The sequence below is a fragment of the Macaca mulatta genome, chromosome 8 (assembly GCF_049350105.2).
Source record: "Macaca mulatta isolate MMU2019108-1 chromosome 8, T2T-MMU8v2.0, whole genome shotgun sequence".
Taxonomy (NCBI): domain Eukaryota; kingdom Metazoa; phylum Chordata; class Mammalia; order Primates; family Cercopithecidae; genus Macaca; species Macaca mulatta.
Window position 1 is genome coordinate 94,349,901 of NC_133413.1, and position 26,798 is coordinate 94,376,698.

Genomic DNA, 26,798 nt, shown 5'->3' on the forward strand with positions numbered 1-26,798 from the left:
ACAAATCAGTACATATGAATACTAACATTAAATGTAAATCGTCTAAGTGCTCCCGAATAAAAGGCAAGTTGGATAAAGAAGCAAAAACCAATGGCATGCTGATGTCAAGAGACACATCTCACATGCAATGACATGCATAGTCTCAAGGTAGAGTGATGGAGGAAAAAAAAAAAACTATCAAGCAAATGGAAAACAGAAAAAAGCAAGAGTTGCCATTCTAATTTCAGACAAAACAGACTTTAGACCAGCAAAGATCAAAAGGGAAAAGGAGGTCATTACATAATGGTAAAGGGCTCAATTCACCAAGAAGACGTAACGCTCCTAAAAGCAAGTTCATAGAGACCTATGAAGAGACTTAGATAACCACACAATAATAGTGGGAGGTGACAAAACCCCACTGACAGTGTTAGAAAGATCATTGAGGCAGAAAATCAACAAAAATATTTAGGAGCTTAACTCAACGCAAACCAAATAGACCTAATAGACGCCTACAGAACTCTCTACCCTCAAACAATAGAATATACATTATTCTTATGGGCATGTGGCTCATACGTAGAGTCAGTCACAGAATCAAGCTTGAAACATCCTCAGCAAATTCAAAAAAGCCAAACTCCTATCAGCCGTGTTCACAGAGCACACAGCACAATAAAAACAGAAATCAATACTACGGAAATCACTCAAAACCGTACAATTAAATGGAAATTAAACAACTTGCTACTGAGTGAGTTCTGGGTGAATAATTAAATTAGGACAGAAATCAAGAAATTCTTTGAGATTAATGAGAACAAGGACACAATATACCAGAATCTCACAGACAGTAAGGGTAGTGTTAAAAGGGAAAAGTATAGCATTAAATACCCACATCAAAAAGTTAGAAAGATTTCGAATCAACAATGTAATATTACAGCTAGAGGAACTAGAGAAGCAAGTGCAAACTAATCCTAAAGCTATTAGAAGGCAAGACGTAACCAAAATCAGAGTTTAACTGAAGGAAATTGAGATGCGAAAAACCATGCAAAAGATCTGTAAATACAAGGGTTGTTTCTTTTTTTAAAAAATAAGATACACAGACTGCTAGCTAGACTAATAAAGGAAAAAAGAGAGAAGATTCAAATATACATAATCAGAAATGACAAAGTAATTATTACCACTGATACCACAGAAATATAAACAACCATCAGAAAATATTAAGAACATCTCTATGTATACAAGCTAGAAAACCTAGAATAAATGAATAAATTTCTGAACACATACACCCTCCCAATATTGAGCCAGGAAGAGACTGAATCCCTGAACATACCAAAAAATGAGTTCCAAAATTGAATCAGTAATAAAAAGCCTAGCAACCAGAATAAGCCCAGGAGCAGACGGATTTGCAGCTGAATTCTACCAGATGTACAATTAAGAACTGAAATTATTCCTACTGAAACTATTCCAAAAAATTGAGGAGGAGAAACTCCTCCCTAACTCATTCTATGAGGCCAGTGTCATTCTGATACAAAAACCTTGCAGATACAAAACAATAAAAAGAAAACTTCAGGCCAATATCTCTAATTAAAGTAGTTGCAAAAACACAACAATAAAAAGAGACACAACAATAAAAGATACAACAATAAAAAGAAAACTTTAGAGACACAACATTAAACTTCAGGCCAATATCCCTGATTAAAATAGATGCACATTATTCAAATGTGCATTGCACAATATATGCAAAAATCCTCAACAAAATACTAGCAAGCTGAATCCTGCAATACATCAAAAAGCTAATCTATGATAATCAAGTAGATTTAACCCTGGAATGCAAGGTCAGTTCAACATACGTATCAGTAAATATCATTCATCACATAAATAGAACTAAAAACAACAACCACACGATCAACACAAGAGATGCAGAAGAGACTGTGACAAAATTCAACACTTCTTGTTAAAAACCCTCAATAAACTAGACATTAAAGCAGCATACTTCAAAACAATAAGAGCCATATGACAAACCCACAGCCAACATCATATAGCACGGGCTAAAGCTATAAGCACTCCCCTTGAAAATCAAAACTAGATAAGGATGCCCTCTCCCACCACTACTATTCAACATAGTACTGGAAGTACTACAGTGAGCAGTTAGGCAACAGAAACAAATAAAAGGAATCAAAACAGGAAGAAAGGAACTCAAACTATCCCTGTTTGCAGGTGATAGAATTCTATACTTAGAAAAACCCATAGTCTCTACCCAAAAGCTCCTTAATCTGATAAACAACTTCAGCAAAGTTTTAGGATATAAAATCAATGTACAGCATTCAATAGCATTCCTATACATCAACAACACTCATGCTGAGATTCAAATGAAGAATGAAATCCCATTCACAATAGTAATAAAAAGAATAGGATACCTAGGGATATAGCTAATGAAGCAGGCAAAAAAACTCTACAAATAGAATTACAAAACACTGCTCAAAGAAATCAGAGATGACACAAACCAAGGGAAAAATGTTTCACGTTCACGAATAGGAAGAATCCATATTGTTGAAATCGCCATGCTGCCCAAAGCAACTTACAGATCCAGTGCTGTTACTATCAAACTACCAATGACATTATTCAGAGAATTAGAAAACACTTGTAAAATTTATATGAAATCAAAAACAGCCCAAAAAGCTAAGGCAAGAGAACAAAACTGGAGGCATCACATTACTTGATACAAACTATACCGCAAGGCTACAGTAACCAAACAGCATGGTACTGGTACAAAAACACACACATAGGCCAATAGAACAGAGCAGAGAGCCGTGAAATAATGCTGCACACTTATACAACCACCTGATCTTTGACAAAATTGACAAAAACAAGCCATGGGGAAAGGACCTCCTCTTCAAAAAAAATAATGTTGTGATAACTGATTAGCCATATATAGAAGATTGAAACTGGACTCCTTTGTTAATTCATATTTAAAAAAATAACTCAAGGTGAATTAAAGACTTAAATGTAAAACCTAAAACTTCAAAAGCCTTGGAAGACAACCTAGGCAGTACCATCTTGGACATAAGAACTAGTAAGGATTTCATAAAGACATTAAAAGCAATTGCAACAAAAGCTAAAATTGAGATGTTGTACCTATTTAGAGAGGTTTTTTTTACAGCAAAATAAACTATCAACAGAGTAAACAGACAGCCTACAGAATGGGAAAAAATGTTGCAAACCGTGCATCTAACACAGGTCTTATATCCATAATCTGTAAGAATTTAAACACATTTAGAAGCTAAAAAAAAAATTTAAAGTGGGCAAACAATATAAACAGGGACTTCTCAAAAGACGATGTACATATAGTCAAAAGCCTATGAAAAAAGCTCAACATCACTAATCATTAGAGAAGTACAAATCAAAACCACAATAAGATACTGTCTCACACCAGTCAGACTGTCTATTATTAAGGTAAATAAATGACAGATGCAGTTGAAGCTGTGGAGGAAAGGGAATACTTCTGCACTTCTGGGAATGTAAATTGGTTCAGTCATTGTGGAAACCAGTTTGGCGATTTCTGATATAATTTAAAACAGAATAATCATTCGACCTAGTAAGCTCATAACTGGGTATATATTCAAATAAAAATATATCATTTTACTATAAAGACACATGCAAATGTATGTTTACCTCAGCACTATTCACATTAACAAAGACATGAAATAAACATAAATGCCCATCAGTGGTAGACTGGATTTTTAAAATGTAGCACATATACACCATGGAATCCTATGCAGTCATAAAAAGGAATTAGATCATGCCCTTTGCAGCAACATGGATGGAGCTAGAAGTCATTATCCTCAGCAAACTAACTCAGGAACAGAAAACCAAATACCACATGTACTCACTTATAAGTGGGAGCTGAATATTTAGTACATATTGACATGAACAATAGACACTGTGACCTACTTTAGGGTGGAGGGTGGGAGAAAAGTGAGGATTGAGAAACTACTTATTGAGTGCTATGCTTATTACCTGGATGATGAAATAGTTAGTATGCCAAACCTCCACGACACACAATTTACTTATACAACAAATTTACACATGAACCCTTGAGCCTAAAATAAAAGTTTAACAATAAAATCATATAAGGGCTCCTACTTGTGATATAATTAGTTATTATTTTTAAAAGATAATTGTTATAGTTAACTTGATTGATTTTCATAAGACTTGATCGTGTGGCATTTGAGAGGAAAAAAAAGATGGAATCAACAATTTAATGTTCATTAAGTCATACCAGAGTGTCTACTTAACTTTTAATAGAATTGAGCAACATTTTATATTCTTCCACTTGATCAGTATATTTTCTTACTTGTTGGGTCAGTGTTAAGACTCTACCATCCTAAGTCTCCAACATGTCTTTCCAAGCACATATTTATCCCCACACGGATTCATTGCTCTTTAACTGTTTTAGATCATTGGTAATTTACAAAATGAAATAGTAACTTTTTAAAGTTTTATTGAGGTATAATTGACAAATAAACTTGCATATATTTAAAGTGTGCAACATGATGATTTGAGGTACCTACAAACTGAGATGATTACCAAAATCATGGTAGCTAATACATCCATCACCTCACAAAATCATCATTTGCGTGTATGTGTGTGTGTGTGTGTGTGTGTGTGTGTAAGGTGATAACATTTAAGATCTACTCTCAATAGATTTCATGCATATAAAAATTATTATCAACTATAGTTGCCATGCTGTGCATTAGAGTCCCAGAATTTATTCATCTTAACACTAAGACTTTGTATCCTGTAATCAATATTTCCCCATTTCCTTTACCCCACAGTACCTGGCAACCACCATTATACTCTGTTTCCATGAGCTTGATATTTTTAGATTGCCCAGAAAAGTGAGGTTATGCCGTGTGTATCTTTTTCTCTCTGGCTTATTTCACTTAGCATTGTGCTGTCCAGGTCACTTCATGATGCAAAGGGTAGAATTTTTTAAGGTCCGAATAATATTTTATTTTATATACATACACACACACACACACACACACACATATACACGTATATATACCGTATTCATATATATTATAATATGTGATATTATAATATGTAATGTTCTAGATATATATCACATTTTATTTTTTCATTCATTCCTTGAGGAGCACTTAGGTTGTTTTCCTGTCTTGGCTTTGTGAATAATGCTGCAGTGAACCTGAAAGTGCAGATATCTCTTCAAGTACTATTTTAATTTTTTTTTATTTATTCCAAAGTGAGATTGCTGGATCATTTGGTAGTTTTAATTTTTTGAGGAATTTCCATACTGCTTTCCATAGTGATTATACCAATTTACATCCCCACCAACAGTGTACAAAACTTCCTTTCCTCCATATCCTTGCTTACACTAGTTTCTCTCATAATTTTTATTATAGCCATTCTAACATTATGAACTGATACCTTATTGTGTCTTATCATTTTTTGATTTTTAATTTTTTATTTTTAATTATTCTGAGTACATAAAGTTGTATATATTTATGTGGTACATGTGAAGTTTTGATACAGAAGTACAATGTGTAATAATTTACATTTCCCTCATTATTAGTGTTGTTGAGCATTGTTTTCATCTACCTGTTGGCCATTTGCATATCTTCTGTGGAAAAATGTCTACTCCGTTCTTTTGAATAGACATTTTAATATCAGATAATTATGGTTATTGTTGATATTGATTCATATGAGGTCCTCACAGATTTCTAATATTAATCTCTTTTTAGATGTAGGGCTTACAAATATTTTATCTTGTTCTATAGGTTTTCTCTTCAACCTGTTGATTGTTGATTGTTCCCTTTCTTATGCAGAAGGCTTTTAGTTTGATGGAGTTCATTTGTTTACTTAGCTTTTGTTGACTATGCTTTTGTTGTAATATCTAAAAAGTTATTGCCAAGACAAATGACAAGTGTTTCTCTATATTTTCTTATAAAAGTTTTACAGTTTCACATCTTACATTTAAGTCCTTAATCTATATTGATTTAATTTTTGTGAGTGTTAAAAGGTAGAGGCTGATATGGTTTGAATCTGTGTCCCTGCCCAAATCTCATGTCAAATTGTAAACCCTAGTGTTGGAGGTGGGGCCTGGTGGGAAGTGATTGGATCATGAGTGCGAATTTACCCCATCTTGCTGTTCTCATGATAGTGAGTGAGCTGGTCGTTTACAAGTGTGTAGCACCTCCCCTCTATTTCTCTGGCTCCAGCCACGTAAGATGTGCCTATTTGCCCTTCACCTTCCGCCATGATTGTAAGTTTTCTGAGTCCTCCCCAACCATGCTTTCTGTACAGCCTGAGGAGCTGTGACTCAAGGAAATCTCTTTTCTTTATAAATTACTCAGTCTAAGGTGTCTTTATAGCAATGCAAGAATGGACTAAGACAGAAGCCTAATTTCATTCTTTTGCATGAGGAAAAATTCTATTTTATTCTTTTTGATGCTATTTTAAATAAGATTATTTTCTTTATATTCAGATAGTTTTTTGTTAGTGTATAAAATGCAACCTGCTTTTTGTATGTTGATTTTGTATCCTGAAGCTTTACTGAATTCATTTATTAGACCCAATAGTTTTCTGGTGGAGTCTTTGGGGTTTTCTATGTACAAGATAATGTCATCTGTAAATGGAGATAATTTAACTTCTTTCTTCCTGATTTGGATGTCTTTTATTTCTTTTTCTTGCCTAATTGCTCTGGCCAGAGCTCCCAGAAATAAGTTGAATAGGAGTGGTAAAAATGGGCACCCCTGTCTTGTCCTGCTCTTACAGGAAATTCTTTCAGCGTTTCACTGTTGAGTATGATGTTAGACATGTTGGCTTGTAATAGATGGCCTTTGTTATGCTAAGATACATTTATTCCAAACCCAAGAGATTCTTTCCAGAAAAATAATACATATATGCAAAGCTATGTGTGTTTTGTTATATCATGGAGTTTATAATTTTACAAATTTGATCACTCTTGTTTTAGAAAATTGATATGAATAATTAATGACTTGTGACTACTTGGGAGCTACCATAATAAAGTAGTCAAATCTAAAAGGGTACAAATTCTGCAATAATTGTATGGAAAAAGTCAGACACAGAATTTTTATTTGGCCATAAAAATGTTCTAAATTTTTTGGCTATCTTTTAAATGGAAATCCATGAAAATCTTTGGCCATCGAATAAATCTTTGCATTCTAGATGTACAGTCATTTCACTTCTCTAACCAATTACATGAGAAATAATTTTTATTTGTAATGTAAAAATATAGGTATTATAAAAAACTTTGTTGATTTCAAATTTCACTTTGTAAACACTAAGTATATCTTCATAAACAAAGTGTATATAACACATGCATATAGAAGCTACCAAGGATGCTGTTTTATTAATTTATTATGACTATGCTTTTATTTTATTAACATTTCTTATTTTTGTTCACCAAATCATTTGAATTATTGTTTTACCTGAAAGTTTACAGGTATAGCTACTTATGAAGCCCATTTCATTTTATTTTGGATATTACTAATTCATTTTTATAGTTGGTTCCTGCCATTTCAGAAATCAGAATCTCAGGTACCAAAAATTTTCAAGAAACTCACCATGATAAATCTTGAAAATATGTATGATTTTCTTACTTTTCATTAGTGTCTGGAAGACTACATTATAGGTACATTAAGAAATGAATTTTAGAAGAGTTTGCAATTAATTATTGATGGAATGCATTGTGTTATGCTATAGGCCAAGCATATTTGCATTTTACACTGCTTGTTAGGTATTTATAGTGTGTGCATGTGGTCAAAATTCTTAACAATTAAGACATATGTCTCTTCCTTACAGGGCTTGTATCATTATGCAATAAAATGTATTATGTCCATGCTGTCCACAAATTATTTCCAATAAATGGTTGTGTAATTACATTTACTTTAGCGTTTTGCTTTACCTCTTACCATTCTGCTTTACCAATCGCTTAAAAAATAAATAAATTATGTTTGCCAAAATCCAGGTGCCCACTTTAAGGTTCGGTAATAATTTGGGACAAATGTGGATCAAAACAAGAGAGATTATACAGTTATAGGGGTCTTAAATTATTAAATACCACAGGTTAAGTTTTTATTTTATCTATTAACTGTATCCAATAAATGCTTGTTGTATAATTATTTTTACAAAGAGAGACATTCTACAATTTGGATTTTCATGTTAATTTTAAATAATAATCAATGACCAATTTCTGTTCTTTAGGAAGAAAAATGTATAGAAAAAATTTCTTGTTTTCAATAATCTTTAGCTGCACCCACATAACTAAGTATCTCCAGGCAATTGTCAAATTTATTTTTCATGAAATGATAAAGCTTTTTTAGGACTCTAAAATGTTTGTGAACTAATTCTAAGTTTCACTCAAGATCATGATTTGTTGAAGTTTCTGAATACCTGTGCTGCGTATCTTTTTTTTTTTTTTAATCTATATGACAGATTCTTTTACAAGGATATTTATTAATTTGGTTCTATTTTCCATTTTCTGGCTAAAAGTAAATTTTTGAATTTGCCATCATGTAAGGATCAAATTGTGGTTTAAGGGCCAATGTTTTACATGCCAGCATTAAGAGAACCTCTTTCTGCTTTTAATAACAGTGAGCCACTAATACATTTTCATTTTAGTGTAAGTGCAGATTCACACCAACAGCTGTTTCTTCAATATTTCATATTTTAAATGTAAATTAGAATATGTATTATCAAGTATAAACATCCTACAAAATACCACTGATGTCATTGAAGTTCAAGTAACATTTTATTCTTGTAGCTTCAAGTGACATTGCAAATATGCAGCACAAATTAATTGCAAATATTTTCTGATTTTAAGAAGACCTAAAATAAACTTAATTTCATTAAAAGAAATGTGTATATATGTGTGTGTATACATATATACTTGCAAGTATGTGTATATATATATACACACACACATACATACACACACATATATATATATAGCCTTTGAGCACAGAATCCATACTGTTAAGCCTAATTCTATAATTACAGTTAATTATTTTTAAAAGAGATGATAAAGCACAGCTTGCTTATATACAAAGTTTATCCAGCAACATCTAGGATATACTTGAATCATTTAAAGATTTAAAGCTCTTCAATTCACATGTGACCACCACATTGTTATTAAGCAACAATTAATAGAGTAAAACTTTCTAGTGTGCTAAATGCTTTTCCTTGTGAACTGAATGTGCAAAATGTTCTTAATGTAGAGTACTGCTCTTATTCTTCCATTGTTTCTCTTTTTTAAACTATCTTGATCTCTCTGAATGTACTACTTTTATAAGCCAAAAATTAATTTACACATATACACACAAAAACATGTAGAACAAGGTGAGAAAGAAAGAAAATCGTACCTTTTAATTGAAATATTTTCAATATCCATTCCTTCTCTCTACTCTCTCCTGAGCTGTCACTTCATCCCTCACTTTTACCAAATGATTACTGGATCAGCCTATAAAGGCAGTCTTGATTAGTGTGAAACGTTGCATGGCTACTGAAAAGTGCTGAGCCGGTAAAGAATAAATCAAGGGGAAATGCAGTACTTCTAACCATATGAGAACACGAGTCAATCAATAATGCAAACAATTCATTGTAAAAGCAAATCCTTGAAAAAGGAACCTTTAGCTCGTATGGTTTCCTTTACTGTTTTTTAGTCTGCAGAGAAGTGAACCGAAGTGTCCTCAGATACTTAAACCAGATATAATCTCATTTACATTGATAAATTAAACTTGCAAAAGTTTTCCCTGAACAGCAGCAGAATACTTTTGGGTACAAGGGGGCCCAAAATTATTTTTATTGAAATAAACAAAATCTTATAAATAAATAGCATTCTATTGTCAGCTTTCATAAATAGGTATTACAAGCACCATCCTAATAAAGGTAGTGATATGGTTTGTCTGTGTCTCCACCCAAATCTCATCTTGAATTCCCACCTCCTGTGGGAGGGACCCTGTGGGAGGTAATTGAATCAAGGGGCAGGTCTTTCTTTTACTGTTCTCATGATAGTAAATCAGTCTCACAATATCTAAAGGTTTTATAAGGGGGAGTTTCCCTGCACAAGTTCTCTCTTTTTGCCTGCTGCAATCCATTTAAGATGTGACTTGCTCCTCCTTGCCTTCTGCCATAATTGTGAGGCCTCCCAGCCAGGTAGGAATATAAGTCCATTAAACCTATTTCTTTCATAAGTTGCCCAGTCTCAGGTATGTCTTCAGCAGCAGCGTGAAAATGGACTAATACAGGTAGTATAATAAAATTAAATATATATTATATATATCAAGAAAAATTTAGACTGATCATTGATAAAATGAGAATCCATTAAAATAAATATTAAAAAATCATAAAAAGCAGTGTGCATTTGTATTTCATATGCTAATATTCAATTTGTTCATAAAACCTCAATAAGGAAAATATATATGGAATACATATTAATACATACAATTATACATAAGACATTACCTATGAAAACAAAGCATTTGAAAAAAGAAAGATCATGAAAAAAACTAAAGGTAGAATAAAAGAAGTTAAAGATAAAGCTAGACACAGACATGTACATATAAAGTCATATACAGTTATTTGAAGTGAAGTGATAGTTTATTCTAAAGTTTCCAGTGTCTCAAGGAACAGTAAAAATGTGATCATTTCAAAAATCACTGTGTTTAAAAGATTAAAAACATTGCCTTGGTTCATGAGAAGGATGAAGCCAGAGAATAATCTCCAACTACCATCCTTATAGAGTTTTTATAAAAGAATACCCTACACGATGTGGAAAATAGTATCCTTCAAAATGCCACTACAATAAATAAAATCATGAATTCAAAATTTTATATGAATTCTGACATATATGTACCTCAAGGCAATCTCAGAGTAAAACGTCAAAATTTCAGTTTAGTAAAGGCAGACCCATGAAGTTCAAAAGCACTATAATATAAAATTGAAGAACTCGTATTATCTGGCTTGATCCAGGATAAAAAAAAATACATATATAGATACGGATATAAATATGATGCAGATATAAACACACAAACACATACTTGAGAGATAGATACAGGCATAGAGATGTAAAGTTATATTTTCAAATGACATTAGTTGTTACAGCCTTGAAACAGAAGGTCTACACTTTATCCAAGTAACTCTTTACCAAGTGACTAATATATATTTGGACACTTTAAAATGGGTATGGTTTGATGTTTAGAGTGTGGTGATATGACAGAAAGGGATACATAGAGTGCGTTAGGTACCTCTTCCACCTGCTCTAACTGTACTTTCTTCAGCATATTGTGTCCTTGTTACGCATTTTAAATTCCTCATCTCGTAAAACCAAGAACCCTGTGAACTTAAAGTTTAGTTCCCAGAAATCAAAGCATTGGATAATTCGAGGTAGATGCTGATAAATATTTGTGAATTAATTAATCAATGATTTTCATGAGTGAAATACGAGATAAAATATGTTGGAAAATGTCAACAATCATGGACCAAAAGTAAGCTAGAAATAAAATAAATGAAACAAAACTTTTTCTTCTTATTTCCTAATTAATTAATAATGGTTTTCTCATAATATTTTTAAATGCTTATAAAGTACTGGGAAATAGCATCTCAAAATGTTAGAAATTTAAAAACCAAAACTGAAAACCTAGTTTGCATTTATAAGAAGTTTTTTTTTAAATTAAATATCTTTGAGAAGAAATAGATGCTGAAAATATGAAAGAAATATTGACCACATTCAAAATCTATAGTAAAAATTGAGTTCAGTAAATACAATTTTAAAATTAGGTTAATATGGGGTCTTTGCATATTTGTCCAAAAATGAAATTGAAAACTGAACTTCTACAACTTCTTCACTTAAGACTTGTTTTATAATACATCTTCATATTATAAGACTGTGTTACCTTAATGGCTTAATTGTGAGTACAATCATTTATCATTTACAGTTTCCTGAGTTGCAACATGAGAGAAATCAATGTGCATGAAAAAGAGGATCATAAAAATATGCTGTGATCACAGGCAATGAAAAATAAGGTGATAGATTACTTTGCCTCCACCCAGTCTTATCCTAGAACTATAAATAAGTATGCAAGTGAACAATCTTTTTTCTCTGTATTTTATCCAATTAAAATGAAGAGAGGAGTTGACACCATAATTCAGATAGATTCAGGTTTAACTTTGGAGGTTTGAATGAGCTAGATTAACTACCTTTCACATCGTTGCTCATTTCTTCCATTTACATTTGCCGCTTTGAACTTGTTAGCTCATTGGCAAACATGATTGTATATAGACAGTCTTGGGGTCTGGACAAAAAATAAGACACCTGAGAGAATTAAATAGACAGAGAATATGTAAAAATTTAATGTGGAAAAAAAAAAAAAAAAAAAAAACTAGCTTGGCTATGGATTTTCCCTAACAAGGAGCCTCAAGAACAGAAATGGTCATTGGTTTTGCTCATCGCTGTATTCCCAGTGCCAACCACTGAATGTGCCACTTAGATCTCAATAGATATGTATTAAATTGGTTTTGAGAGTTGCCACTGTGGGAGAGAAATATTAGTTAGTCCCAGCCTATGGAAGCCATGTGTGAACTATTATATGATACATATAGAAAGAATGTATTAGACTCTTTCACAATGTATCTGCTCTAAAAACATTTTTGGAATGTGGAGAATAACTATATACTTTTTGTGTTATGGAGTTAAAAAGCAGCTTATTTTTATTAATAACTCAAAAAATCTAAAGAATATTTTGATGTATTCCCTCTTAGAAAGCAGCTGGTAGATATCTTCCGTGTTGCAGCAAACCAAATTACTCTACAGTTTGATGCAGAACAGCCTTCTGATCTATCCTGGCTTGCCCAATTTGTGGTGTTTCCTCAGCATGCTTAAGGAGGGGTTAGTTATAATGTAGAAAATAAGGCATTTTATTACCATCAACTGATCCTTGCACTTAAAGGTGATTTATCTTCAGCCTTCTCTGCAGCATGTTTCCTGGCTACAGGCTAAAATGTTAATAGATTTTCTAACTTTGCTTGGATTATATGAGATATAATACCAACCATTACTAAGACATCAAATTATCTTTTTCTCTCTCTTAATACAATTAAAAATACAGTTGTATATTATTCACATAGATAATTTTATGATTCTTGAGCATTACATATTGTAATTAATTTTTATTACAAAGAAGCCAGATTTTTAAATATCTATAGTAGAGGAAACAAAGTACTATTTGAGCTATTTCTTCTTTTCCTGTCTTCATGGCCAAGTGGATTTATTTAGGATCTACCCATTGTTTTGGCATATTGCAAGAGTCAGAACAGTTCCAGCATCTAAAACACAACTCAGTTTGTCAGGAACACATAGACATCAACAAACTCAATAATCATTAATAATTTCATGCTAAGATTTTAGCAAAATGTCATTTGAAAGCAAAAGAGGTATTTGTGACTCAATCTGTGCTATGAAATAGGCACTAATTTCATATTTAAATATTTAAAAGTTTTATAATTTATTTTTTCATCAACTGATACATCAATGTGTTCAAGTATTACTGAATTTCTCTTCTCTTCAGAGCACTGGCCCAGGGCTTTATTTTAGAGAAACATCCACCCACTAGCTGCCAGTGTTCTGAAATACAAGAATCTGGCCTTTTCCCACATCCTCCCATGAAGACTCACACAATGACAGTGTCTCCAAGCCTAGGGGGTATAAAGACGAATGCAATCACTGCAAATGAGTGTCTACTGGGAAATTGCTGTCTTTGGACTCTTATGAACATCAAATGCCAACTTCTACACAGCTGTTTTTAACCTTGGGCAATTTATTTTACCGTCATGTACCTCAGATTTAAAATATTTAAAATACAAATAATAATATTGATTTCATGAATATTAAAATATCATGGAAATAATAGGTACAATGCATGACATGTCATCAATAAATATGAGCTATTACTCATTTTTTTTCAACAACTATTTGAGTGCCTAACATATACTTGCAGTATTCTGGTTACTGGCAATGTAACAGTGAAAAAGAGAGACAAGTCTCTACACTTGAGGAAATGAGTTCAAACCTTAGTTTACATTAGTTAACTCTATCACTTTGGGCAAGTTATTCCTCCAACCATTCATGTAAAGTATTTATTGAGTTTTTTCTATTATATTCTTACTTTATTTTATTTATGTCACTTGGTATTACTGATATTATCTTATAACATTTGTGAGAATTGGGTGGCTGACAGTCTCATCTATTACTACATATCTAGCACTTGGAACAGTATGATTAGTAATCACTCAATAAACAGTCCTCAAATAACTGATAAACTTAGTTACCTTACCTATTATTAAGTCTCTTAATCTTTAAAGTAGGAACTAAAATAGTATATATCTTATAAGGTTGTTGGAAATATTAAAAGAGATAATAGAATGGAGTCTTGGAGATGCAATTACTTTATCAAATAATGGTGGAGGTTTTTTCATATAATTATTTTGTTCTTTGAATGTTCAATCATTGATTTCAGTCAAATATTATTTCTGAGAGGAAAAAACATATTAACTCTTTGGAGGAGAAACATGAAATCCATAAATAAAATAAGTCAATATCATTACTAAGATCTACAATGACATAGTATCATGAAATATTAGCTGATTGCAGTGTTTGCATCATGTTGCAGATCTCACAATGAACGTGTCTCTTGCACTCTGCTCCTCCGTCTATGTATTGGTAGATAATGACTGAGTGTCTCCATTTTGTTTCCCTACCACCAATCAGTACAAGCTCTTCTAAAATATAGCAAATGATTTCAGTTCCACACCTGTTTCAAATCATTCTCTCAGACAAGCATGTTTGAAATCCTTCACACATCTTTACTCCCCTACTTCCTTTATTCCCTTTTCTAGACTTTCAAAAATCTTTCCAATTTAATTCTTGAAAATTTCTTCCTTTCTGTTTCTATCAGGGACCAGAGTCTTAGTTGTACGTTTCTGGGATAATATACTCATTTCTCTTGACCTTCTCTAATTTAGCCAGCAAATAATCACCAGATTTTTTAAAAATGTATCATCATACTAATCATATTCTCTCCCTAAGGAAATCCCATTAGAACCTCCCCATTGTCTATTAAAAGAGGATTAAGCTCTTTACAGAATTGCCCTCATGGGCATGCTAACTGTGTAATCAGAGTCTCAGAAAGGCTCCATGTTTGGTTTATTGATCTGCTGCTACCATCTTGAAATTCTTAATATTTTTAAACAAAGGATCCCATATTTTCAATTTGCCTTGGGCTCTGCATATTATGTAGCCAGAACTGAATACTTAGCCTGGCATCCAATTAACAGTCCTTTCCAATCTCATTAATCACTAATGGCATCCTTAAATTCCTAAATTAATTAAGGTTGCAATACTTACTATTCCTTACACACTACTGGGATGGCTAATTTTACATGTCAAATTGGGCTAAGTGCTGTCGAGACAGCTGGTAAAACATTATTTCTGAGTGTGTCTTTGAGGGTGTTTCTGGAAGATATTGGCATTTGAATCAGTAGACTAAGTACAGAAGTTCCACCTTCCCCAATACGGAGTGGGCGTCATTCAATTCCTTCAGGGCCCAAATAGAACAAAAAGGCAGAAGAATGGAGAATTTCTCCATCTATTCATGAACTGGGACATTCATCTCCCTCCTTCTTCAGACATCAGAGCTCCTGGTACCCAAGGCTTCAGACTTCATGATTTATGCTGGCATACCTCTGCCACCAGCATTCCACCTCCCTGATTGTTAGACCTTTTGCCTCCGACGGAAAATGATGTCATTGGCTCTCCTGGTTCTCAGGCCTCCAGACCGGCACCGAATTACACCATTTACTTTTCTGGTTCTCCAGCATATTGTGGGACTTCTCAGCCTGCATAATGATGCGAGTCAATTTTCATAATAAGTTTCTTCTTGTATATCCATCCTGTTGTTTGCTCCTCTGGAGAACCCTAAGTAATAAAAGTATATCTTTCTACCTTTTATTACACATTTTCTACTCAGTTTAAAACACTTTTCATTTCCTATCTGAATCAAGACCAGCTCACATTGAGCTTTATGAAGTTATCTGACCACTGAGACACAGTAAATTGCTCTCAAAAATGTGTACAGCGTTTTTGATTGGCAGTACCTATTAGACAGATTTTTATTTTATTATTTAAATTTCCTGTAGACTATTGTTACTGTACCTAATTTAATAATTCCTTAAGAAGGGCTCACTACTTGTTAGATGTTTTATAGGCCCAATATATTTATCAAAGTGCTTATAATATAATTACTACTCAATGATTATTTTGCTAAAAAAGTAAACTGCCTAAATTACCCTAATAGATTTGTTTATAAAATTCAAAAATAAGCTATATAAAATTTTTCTGAGATAGTCTGCCCTACAATTTATTTCTCAGAGTGAAGGAAAAGAGAAAAACATTTCTCCAGACTGTGATAATTTGAGGAAAAATTTTAAATAAATATATATTTAAATATATATATATAGAGAGAGAGAGTTTAAAATTTGCTTCAAAATCACGTATTTGCCTGTAGTCATCTCAGCATAATTCCTGGAATGTTACCTTTTCTGTCATAGAATACCTAAATTATTTATTTTATACCCCCAGGCAATCACAACAAGACATTTCTTTGTCCTTCTGGCCTCCCACCTAGGTTCCATGGTTGCTTTTAATGACCACCATATCTACTCCATGTCCCAGAGTTGAGATAATTTGTTGACACAAATATTGACCAAGAATAAAATTTTTTTGAAAAATAATCCACTGATTACTTGAAAAAATAATGCACTGATTGCTTTGAATTTCAAAGAATATGCAGCTGCAAGAAATATAACTAAAATTTAGAAACAGTTATTAATAGCAGCTAAAATTTTGTTCTATTTTTCACTATGAATGAGTAGTCTTATGCTTTATATTTCTGATATCACAATCCCAATAGTTGCATTTTTAGGAAAGCCAATGCTTAATTTCTGTTGCTTAAATATGTCATTTAATAGACAAAACCTAGTTTGTGTTAAGAACTATTTAAGCAATACAGTCCAGATATTTGATAAACACCCTTAGTTTGAAATATTTTTAGAATATTAATTGAACCTTCTACACATAGAAAAAGCAAACATTCCCCCAAATAAATGTTTCAGAATAACAAGTTTTCTCCTGATTTTTAGCCTGCTTTAGAGTATTGTTCAACTGTAGTGTTTTGTTTCTATTAATTACACTTGTTATTCTTTTTATAGGTCAAAATATTCCTGTTTATTTGTGTGTCAAAGTTTCTTGTTGCAAACTAAATAACATACTGTGGAAATTCTGGAAATAAATTCACTCTTCCTAAGGGTTTGTTGTTGATACTGTTTTCATTGTTGCTTTCTGTTTGTTTAGTGAATTTGTTGGACTAATTCTGTAAAACATGTATTCTTTATAGTGTGTGACCATTGAAGACTCAGTTAGCTTGCTGGTCACCTAATAATTAGATAGAAATTTCCTTAAATGCCTTGAAACAGTAAGTCTTCCACCTTTTGCCAAGACATGCTGTGTGAGTGTTGGGTTATGTTTTCATAATTCCAGGAGCTTACAACTGTGTCTTATCTGGCTAACTTATTGTTTGCATAGAGCCCCAATGTTAGCCGGAGGTGAAATTCTTAGGCTTTCTGAAGTCTTTCTTAGTATTACACAAGCCCTGCTCACCTTCAAGGCCTTCTAGAGCCCCAGGAATATACTGCAGTTTTTTAAGCCTCCTGTGGACATTTCACTCTACAAGTTTTTATTTTTAGTTTTTTGGCAATCCTCTTGTTTGCTTCAACTGGTATCACTGCCATAGGCAGCCAATGTTGAATTAAATGCCTTAAGGGAAGGTCTTTCTTCAAAGATTCCAGTCAAGTAAAATAAAGACAACTCCTGTGAAAGGAGTTTTTCATGTGAGTTTCCTGGCAGGTCAAATTGTGACAATGTTGCAGAAGTGGGACATTTTGAGTTGCTTCAAACCCATTCTGTTCCCTCCAGTGGCTGCTAAGCTGCTGGTTTTCTCTATAATTGTAGGACTGCAATTTTCAAGTCAACTGAAGAACTATGGCAAATTAAACATGAAAAAGTCGTCTTTTCTTACTGAGATTTAGCCACTTTATTACTAGTGCATCTGAAAGTGTTTCTCCATTACCTTTTTTGACCTATGAGTTCTTTCTTCACTTAAAAGTAAAAGGAGTTGGTTTTAATTGGCATTAGGAAACCCTGAATATGATTTAAGAAGTTAGGATATAGTACTATTGTTTCTCCAACTCTCATCATTGTCTCTGCAATTCTAATTCATGAGCAAAATGTTAAAAATCTGCACACTAGGAATTTGGTAGCAAGATGAGAAGCTGTGATATTGAAGGAAAATAAAAGAACATGAAACTACAAGAAACATTTCACCCACAGACAAACTTCTACAGCCAGAAGTGACTAATTGATGGCTATAAAAAGACACAAAAAATACTCTGAGTATTTGCTCTGACCTCATCTTCTTTTACAACATGTTACTTAATCATAATTTAAAATTATTAGCTTCAACATTTTTGAGAAACCTAATATTCAGCACTCTGGTTCTATTTGTGTTTACTGACCTTTCCAAAAGCTACTCTTATTCCTCAGTTCTCCAGGAAGAGGAAAGGAACCTGCTCCACTCCCCAACAAAACAGCAGAGAAGCAAGTCATTCCCTCTTTCCATCCCCTTATCTTCATAATCTCCTTCAAATATTCTCTCTCCCCTTACTAAGGAAGGAATTGAACAAGATCCATCTGCTTACACTGCAACTTTGATAGTTAATTCTTCAAGGGACTACCTTAACACTGGAGAAGAGATTAAAAAAAAGAGAGCTGACGTATCTATAGTCATGTAATAGGTATCGTATTAGAACTTTACAATCATCATTTCATGTAACTACCACAATTACTGTGCCAATGAAACAATGAAGGTCAACATTTTCCAGCTAATAAGTCACAGAGTGAAAAAAATCAAACATAGTTTTGCATGATTCTAGTCTATGTTCTTACACTGCTTCTCTTTTTCTTTCTTTGTAGCCCATGTACACCCTCCCCACAACCTATACATAGCTCTATTTCCAGCCTCACTGGGTAAAAAAAAAATAACAATAATAATTTAATATTTAAGCAACTAATCTCTCTCTCTCTCTCTCTCTCTCTCTCTCTCTCGACAGTCTCACTCTGTTGTGTAGTCTGAAGGGCAGTGGCGTTACCATAACTAACTGCAGCCTTGACCTGACTATCCAGGCTCAAGTGATCCTCCATCATAGCTGGGACTGCAGGCATGTGCTTCCACACCTAGATATTTATTTATTTATTTATTTAGTTAGTTAGTTAGTTAATTTTTTTTTCTAGAGGCAATGTCTCACTATGTTGCCCAGGCCAATATCAAACTCTTGGGTTCAAGTGATCCTCTGACCTCAGCCCCCCAATGTATTTGCTACAGGTGTGAGCCACTGCACCCAGCCTGAAGCAATTAATTTCTTAAATAAAGTACACAAGCCACAGAAAAGTATAGAGACTTCCACAATTAAGTTTTCTTTAATATCGAAGTATAATGCCTGGAGTATCTAATCTAGACAACCGAGGGGCTCAGTCTTCCTGATTTTTGGAAAAGATCATGTATTTTCTTATTGTTTGTTGCCACCTCTCATTTTGAAATGATGCCCAAGTAGCACTGATATGCTTTTCTAACCATTTTGAAAAGCAATTGTTCTTTACTCATGCTTCTTCACTGTGTCTGAGCTCAATACAGGTACGTTTTTCTCCAAAAATGGCATCTCAGCACAAGGAAAGTGTACAAAACAGAAAAAAAAAAAAAAAAAAAAAAAAAAAAAAAAAAAAAAAAAAAAACCCAGAAGCCCTTTGTGAGTGATGCCTGCCATAGCCTATATGGAATATAGTTCACCAAAATAGAATATACATATATTCTATAAGTATGTATATTTACATTCTACTTTTAAGCATTAAGTTAATTTTATTTGAATTTATTAGAGTATAAAATATAGTGAGAACTAAATTGCTATATTTCACATTACATTTACTTCATACAATAGGTATAAACTAAAGAGAGCATTTTAAGACCTTAACAGATACTTCACCAAAGAAGATGTGCAGATAGCAAATAACAATGTGAAAACATGCTACACATCATATGTCATCAAGGAAATGCAAATTAAAATAATAAGAAGATACCAGTACACACTTGTTAGAATGGCCAAAATCCAGAACGCTAATTGTACCAAATGCTGGAGAAAATGTAGAGCAATAAGAACTCTCATTCGCTGCTGGTAGAAGCACAAAATGGTACAGCCACTTTGGAAAACAATTTGGTGGTTTCTTCCCAAATTAAACATACTCTTACCATATGACCCAGCAATACATTCCTTGGCATCTACCTGAAGAAGTTTAAAACTTATGTCTACACAAACAAACTGCACATTAATATTTTTAGTGGACTTATTCATAATTGCCAAAACTTGGAAGCATCCAAGATATCGTGAAGATGTCCTTCAGTAGGTGAATGGGTAAATAAACTGGTGTATCCACACCATGGGATATTATGTAGCACTTTTTAAAAAAAGAACGATCAAGCCACAAAAAGACAAGAAGGAACCTTAAACACATATTAGCGAGTTGAAGAAGCCAATCTAAAAATGCTACATACTGTATGATTCCAACTATATGATATTCTGAAAAAGGCAAAACTGTGGAGACAGTGTGAAAAAAAGATCAGTGGTTGTCATGGATTGGGGGAGGGAGAGATGAATATAAGGAACACAGTGAATTTTTAGGGTAAAGTAGTCTGCATAATACTATAATGTTAGATATTCATCTAAACCCATAGAATGTATAACACTAACAGTGAACCCTAATGTAAACTATAAACTTTGGGTGATAATGATTTATCAAAGTAGATTAATCAATTGTAGTAAATGTACCACTCTGGTGGGGCTTGTTGATAATGGGGGAGGTTATACATGTGTGAGAAAAAAGTGAATATGGGAAATCTCTGTACCTTCTTCTCAATTTTTTACTTATTTTAAATGTACAATTAAATTTTTTTCCTCTATAGTCACCCAGTTATGCTAACAAATATTATGTCTTATTTACTCTCTCCAACTATGATTTTGTACCTATTAATTCTCCCCACTTCCACCCCTCTCCATACACTACCCTTTCCAGCCTCTGGTAACCATCCTTCCATGCTCTATCTCCATGTGTCCAATTACTTTCATTTTTAGCCCCCACAAATAAGAAAGAATGTGCAAAGTTTGACTCTCTGTGCTTGGCTTATTTCACTTAACATAAAGTCCTCTAGCTCCTTCCATGTTGTTGCAAGTGATAGGATCTTATTCCATTTTATCACTGAATTGTACTCCATTGTGTATATGTACCACATTTTCTTTATCCATTCATCTGTGGATGTTCAGTTAGCTTGTCTCCAAATCTTGAGAAAAGTGCATCAATAAACATGGGAGTGCAGCTATCTCTTCTATATACCAATTTCCTTTCTTTTGGATATATAAATAGGAATAGGAGTGGGATTGCTGGATTATAAGGCAGCTTTACTGATCATTTTTTGAGAAACCTCTAAACTGTTCTCTATATTGGATGTACTAACTTACATTCCCTTCAACAGTACACAAAGGTTCCCTTCACTCCACATCTTCCCCAGCATTTGTTATTGCTTGTCTTTTGGATTAAAGTTATTATAACTGGGGTTAGATGATATCTCACTGTAGTTTTGATTTGCATGTCTTGAGTAATCAATGTGAGCACTTTTCCATATACTTCTTTTCCATTTGTATATCTTCTTTTGAGAAATGTCTATTCAAATCTTCTACCCATTTTTAAATAGAATGATTAGATTTTGTCCTATAGTGTTGTTTGAACTCTTTATATATTGTGGTGATTAATCCTTTATTAGATGGGTAGTTAGCAAATATTTTCTCCCTTTCTGTGAGTTCTCTCTTCCCTTTATTGATTGTTTCCTTTGCTGTGCAGAAGCTTTTAAACTTTATGTGATCCCATTTGTCCATTTTTGCTTTGGTTACCTGTGCTTGTGGAATATTACTCAAGAAACCTTTGCCCAGGTCAATGTCCCAGAGAATTTCCTCAATGTTTCCTGTTAGTAGTTTCATAGCTTGAAGTCTTAGATTTCTAAGACTTTAATCCATTTTTATTAGAGTTTTGTGTATGGTAAGACATAGGAGTATAGTTTCATTCTTTTGCATATGGGCATTCAGTTTTCCCAGAAGCATTTACTGAAGAGATGGTCCTTTCCTCAATGTGTGTTCTTAGCATCTATGTCAAAAATGAGTTCACTGGAGATATCTATGGAATATTTATTCTGTTCTACTGATGTATGTTTCTATTTTTAGGCATTTACCAGATCATTTTGTATTATATATTATATATAATTATATATATTATATAAGTCCTTCCCACAGTCCTTCCCACTCTTCCCTCCCCTTTTCACAGGCAGAAGTACCTCACCTCATGGCCAGCACCACCACAGGCCCATGGGGAGTAACTTCAGGCTACTTCTGCTGTTCCCTTCATGACTAAAACCTCTTTAGTCAGCTTGTGGTGACTAAATAATATATAATAATTATATATAGTATATATATGTATAATATATGTATATATTATATCATTATATATACTATATATTATATATAATAATTATGTATTATATATAATATATAATAATTATATGTAATATATATTGTATATAATATATGTATTTTATATATATATGTTTGTAGTATAATTTAAAGTGAGGTAATGTGATTCCTCCAGTTTTGTTCTTTTTGCTCAGGGTGGCTTTGCATATTGTGGGTTTTTGGTGGCTCCATATTTCTTTTAGGATTGTGTTTTCTATCCTGTAAAGGATGTCATTGATATTTTAATAGGAATGTGATTAAATCTGTAGATTGTTTTGGGTAGTATGGACATTTTAATGATACTGATTCTTCCAATCCATGAACAAGAAATATCTTTCTGTTGTTTTGTATCCTCTTCCATTTGTTTCATCAGTGTTTTACAGTTTTGATTGTAGAGCCCTTTTGCTTCTTTAGTTAATTCTTACATATTTTATTTTATTTGTAGCTATTATAAATGTGATTAGTTTATTTCTTTTTCGGAGAGTTCATGGTGGGAATATTCAAATGCTACTGATTTTTGTGTTAATTTTGTATCCTGAAAATTTACTAAATTTATCAGTTCTAATTGTTTTTTAGTGTAGTCTTTGACTTTTCCAAATATAAGATTATATCGTCTGCAGGGAAGGTTAATTAGCCTTCTGCCTTGCCAATTTGGATGCCCTTTATTTTTTTCTTATGTCTGATTTCTCAAGTTAAGACTTACAGCACTATGTTAAATAACAGTGGTGAAAGTGGACATCATTGTCATTTTCTCAATCTTAAAAGAAAGGCTTTCAGTTTTTTGCCCAATGCAGTATGACATTAGCTGTATGTTTATCATACAAGGCTGTTATGATGTTAGTTATCATCCTTCTATACACAGTTTTTTGTGGGTTTATATCATGAAAGTGTGTTGAATTTTATCAAGTGCTTTTTAGCATCAATTGGAAACAATTGAAACAATATGATTTTTGTCCTTTATTTTGTCATTATGATGTATCACATTAATTATTAATTGATTATCTATTGAATAATTGAGAAAAGGATGGTATGTTGAACCATCTTTTTATCCTTGGGATAAATCTCACTTGGTCATGATGAATGATCTTTTTAATATGTTGTTGAATTTTGTTTGTTAGTATTTTGTTGAGAATTTTTGCATCAACATTCATCAGAGTTATTGGCCTGATATAATATAACTATTCCAATTGTTTTCTGGTTTTCACTGGCATGAAAGATCTTTCTTCATCCCTTTATTTTTAGCCTATGTGTGTCTTTATGGGTAAAGTTTGTTTCTTGTTGGCAACATAATGAATCTTGGTTTTTTATATATTCAACCACTCTCTCTCTAGATTGGATAATTGTATCAATTTACATTCAATGTTATTACTGATAAGTAGAAACTGACTCCTACCATTTTGTTATTTGTTTTCTGGTTATTTTTTCATCTTTTCTTTCTCCTTTTCTTTCTTCCTTCCTATCTTCCTTTTATTGAAAGTAATTTTCTATGGTAGTATGATTTTTTTTTTTATTTTTTTTTTTGCTGTTTTCTATTGTATGTTTTTTCATTTGAGGTTAGCATGAGACTTGCAAATACTATTTTATAAGCCATTTTTTCAGCTGATAACAACTTAACACTTTGCATAAAAAAAAGAACAAGCAAAAAAGCAAAAAGAAAACATAAACACTCTACACCTTAATTTGTTCTCCTGCTTTTTAAGTTTTTGTTTTTATTCATATCTTATTGTACTGCCTGTCTTGAAAATTTGTTGTTATTGTTCTCATTATTTTTTATTGATTCATCATTTAGTCTTCATACTTAAGAGTAGTTTACACATCACAGTTACAGTCTTATAATGCTCTGCGTTTCTTTAGTGTATGTACTATTACTTACTATTAGTGAGTTTTGTACCTTCAGATGTTTTCCTATTGCTCATTAATATCCTTGTCTTTCTGACTGAAGTATCCCCTTTAGTATTTCTTGTAGGAAAGTCTGGTGTTGGTGAAATCCCTCAGCTTTTGTTTGTCTGGAAAAGTCTTTATTTCTCCTCTATGTTTGAAGAAAATTTTTACCAGATATACTATTGAAGGGTAGAAGTTTTTTTTTGTTTTTTGTTTTTTTTTCCCTTCACCTCTTTAAATATCTCATGCCCCTATCTCCTGGCCTGTAAGTTTTCCACTAAAAAGTCTGCTGTCAGACATATTGGAGCTCTGTTGTATGTTATTTGTTTCTTTTCTCTTTTAAAATCCTTTCTTTGTCCTTTGTCTTTTAGAGTTTGATTATTAAATGAATTGAGATAGTCTTCTTTGGGTTAGATCTACTGTGTGTTTTCTTGTACTTTCTTGTACTTGGTTATTGATATTTGATAACCAAGTACAAGAAACGTTATTGATAACCTTTCTCTAGGTTTGGGAGTTCTGTGTTTTTATCCCTTTCAATAAATTTTCTACGACTATCTCTTTTTCTACCTTATCTTTAAGGCCAATGAGTCTTAGATTTCACCTTCTGAGTTTATTTTCTAGATCCTATAGGCATGCTTCTTTTTTTTTTCTTTTGTCTCCTCTGACAGTGTATTTTCTAACAGCCTGTTGTATTTGTCTGCTCTCAAGCTACTGATAAAGACATACTTGAGTCTGAGTAATTTACAAAAGAAAGAAATTTAATGGACTTACAGTTCCACATGGCTGGGGAGGCCTCACAATCACTGTGGAAGTCAACGAGGAATAAGTCACATCATACACGGATGGTAGCAAGCAAAGAAAGTGAGAGCTTGTGCAGGAAATTCTGCCTTATAAAGCCATCAGGTCTCATGAGACTTATTCACTATCATGACAACAGCACAGGAAAGACCTGCCCCCATGATTCAATTACCTCCCACTGGGTCCCTCCCACAACATGTGAGAATTCCAGATGAGATTTGGGTGGGAAGACAGCCAAACCATATCACCTGTCTTCAAACTCACTATTTTTTTTCTTCTGCTTTATGCATTCTGCTATTAAAAGACTCATGTGTTCTTCAAAATGTCAGTTGCATTTTTCAACTCCAGTATTTCTGCTTGATCTTGTTAATTATTTGAATCAGTTTGTTTAATTTATCTGATAGAATTCTGAATTCCTTCTCTGTGTTACCTTGAATTTATTTGAGTTTTCTCAAAAAAGCTATCTTGAATTCTGTGTACGGGCATTGAAGAGTTAGGTAGTTAATGCAGTCTTTGCAGTTTGGGCTTATGTGCACCCATTCTTCTTGGGAAAGCTTTCCAGGTATTCAAAAGGATATGGTTGTTTTTATCTGAATTAATCTGCATTAGTGAGTACCCAAAGGCCAGTGACACTGTAATTCTTGCAGACTAATAATAGATGAACCACCTTGATGATTTTGGATAAGATCCAGAAGAATTGTCAGCTTACCAAGCAGAGATTCTTGTTTTCCTCTCTTGCTTTCTTTGAAACAAATGGAGTCTCTCTCTTCTGAGTCACCTAGAGCTTGGGGCAGGGTGAGACAAGTACCCCTGCGGCTACCACCACTGGTATTGGGCTGAGTCAGTCCTTAGGCCAGTATAGGACTGGTCTCAACCAAGGGCCACTATAACCACCACTTGGCTATTATCTGTTTGCTCAAGGACGGGGAGGACTCTACCATCAGCAGGAGGTGAAGCCAGCCAGGTTTGTGTCTTTCCTTCCCTTTAGGGCAGTGAGTTCCCCCAGAACTCACTGGGGAGTAAATTGGTAGAGAGTTGACATTTTAGAGCCAGGGAGTGGAGTCAAAAAAACCTCAAAAATCTTCCTGGCATTCTATCATACAGTGGCTAAGCTGGCACTCAAACCATGAGACAGTCTTCACACTCTTCCCTCCCATTTTCAAAGGCAGAAGTGCCTCACCTCATGGCCAGCACCACCACAGGCCCATGGGGAGTAGCTTCAGGCTACTTCTGCTGTTCGCCTCATGACCAAAACCTCTTTAGTCAGCTTGTGGTGAATGTTGGCTGGCCTAGGACTCCTCCTTTAAGGCAGTGGGCTCCCTTGTGTCCCAGGGCAGATTTTAAAATGCTGTTCGAAAGCCAAGGCCTGGAATTGGGTACCCCAAGAGTCC